Consider the following 2,195-nt stretch of genomic DNA (forward strand, 5'->3'; position numbering starts at 1 on the left):
GGTTCAAATAATTGAAAGTTAGAGTGTCAGTCCTCTTGTACTTAGGTCGGCATTGTGCCTTTTGTATTAAATTCGGTTGTAATTTCTGTGTTTCATCTTTTATAAGAAGGTCCAAGGGATACAGTAAACCTGAAGTGAAGCATCGGAATCTAACACGGGACTCACAGGAGTGGTTCAATTCATAGAAAGTTAGAGTGTCAGTCCTCTTGTACTTAAGTCAGCATTGTGCCTTTTGTATTAAATTCAGATGCAATTTCTGTGTTTCATCGTCAATAAGAAGGTCCAAGGGATACAGTAAATCTGAAGTGAAATATCGAAATCTAAAACTGGACTCACAGGAGAGGTTCAAATCATAGAAAGTTAGAGTGTCAGTCCTCTTGTACTGAAGTCGGCATTGTAACTTTTGTATTAAATTCGGATGCAATTTCTGTGTTTCATCGTCAATAAAAAGGTCCAAGGGATACAGTAAACCTGAAGTGAAGCCTCGGCATCTAAAACTGGACTCACAGGAGAGGTTCAAATCATAGACAATTAGAGTGTCAGTCCTTTGTACTTAAGTCGGCATTGTGCCTTTTGTATTAAAATTGGATGCAATTTCTGTGTTTCATAGTCAATAAGAAAGTCCAAGGGATACAGTAAACCCGAAGTGAAGCATCGGAATCTAAAACTGGATTCACAGAAGAGGTACAAATCAGAGAAAGTTAGAGTGTCAGTCCTCTTGTACTTAAGTCGGCATTGTTCCTTTTGTATTACATTCGGATGCAATTACTGTGTTTCATCGTCAATAAGAAGGTCCAATGGATAGAGTAAACCTGAAGTAAAGCATCGGAATCTAAAACTGGCCGCACAAGAGTGGTTCAAATCATAGAAAGTTAGAGTGTCTGTCCTCTTGTACTTAAGTCGGCATTGTGCCTTTTGTATTAATTTCGGATGCAATTATTGTGTTTCATCGTCAATAAGAAGGTCCAAGGGATACAGTAAACCTGAAGTGAAGCATCGGATAAAACTGGACTCACAGGGGAGGTTCAAATAATCGAAAGTTAGAGTGTCAGTCCTCTTGTACTTAAGTCGGCATTGTGCCTTTTGTATTAAATTCGGATGCAATTTCCGTGTTTCATAGTCAATAAGAAGGTCCAAGGGATACAGTAAACCTGAAGTGAAACCTCGGCAACAAAAACTGAACTCACAGGAGAGGTTCAAATCATAGAAAGTTAGAGTGTCAGTCCTCTTGTACTTAAGTCGGCATTGTGCCTTTTGTATTAAATTCGGATGCAATTTCTGTGTTTCATCGTCAATAAGAAGGTCCAAGGGATACAGTAAAACTGAAGTGAAGCATCGGAATCTAAAACTGGACTCACAGGAGAGGTTCAAATAATAGAAAGTCAGAGTGTCAGTCCTCTTCTACTTAGGTCGGCATTGTGCCTTTTGTATTAAATTCGGATGTAATTTCTGTGTTTCATCGTTTATAAGAAGGTCCAAGGGATACAGTAAACCTGAAGTGAAGCATCGGAATCTCACACGGGACTCACAGGAGTGGTTCAATTCATAGAAAGTTAGAGTGTCAGTCCTCTTGTACTTAAGTCAGCATTGTGCCTTTTGTATTAAATTCGGATGCAATTTCTGTGTTTCATCGTCAATAAGAAGGTCCAAGGGATACAGTAAATCTGAAGTGAAACATCGGTATCTAAAACTGGACTCACAGGAGAGGTTCAAATCATAGAAAGTTAGAGTGTCAGTCCTCTTGTACTGAGGTCGGCATTGTGCCTTTTTTATTAAATTCGGATGCAATTTCTGTGTTCCATTGTCAATAAGAAGGTCCAAGGGATACAGTAAACCTGAAGTGAAGCATCGGAATCTAAAACTGGACTCACAGGAGAGGTTCAAATCATAGAAAGTTAGAGTGTCAGTCCTCTAGTACTTAAGTCGGCATTGTGCCTTTTGTATTAAATTCGGATGCAATTTCTGTGTTTCATCGTCAATAAGAAGGTCCAAGGGATACAGAAAACCTGAAGTGAAGCATCGGAATCTAAAACTGTACTCACAGGAGAGGATCATATCATAAAAACTTAGAGTGTCAGTCCTCTTGTACTTAAGTCGGCATTGTGCCTTTTGTATTAAAATTGGATGCAATTTCTGTGTTTCATCGTCAATAAGAAAGTCCAAGGGATACAGTAAACCTGAAGCGAAGCATCGGA

Source organism: Schistocerca americana, unplaced genomic scaffold, assembly GCF_021461395.2.
Source record: "Schistocerca americana isolate TAMUIC-IGC-003095 unplaced genomic scaffold, iqSchAmer2.1 HiC_scaffold_59, whole genome shotgun sequence".
Classification (NCBI taxonomy): Eukaryota; Metazoa; Arthropoda; class Insecta; order Orthoptera; family Acrididae; genus Schistocerca; species Schistocerca americana.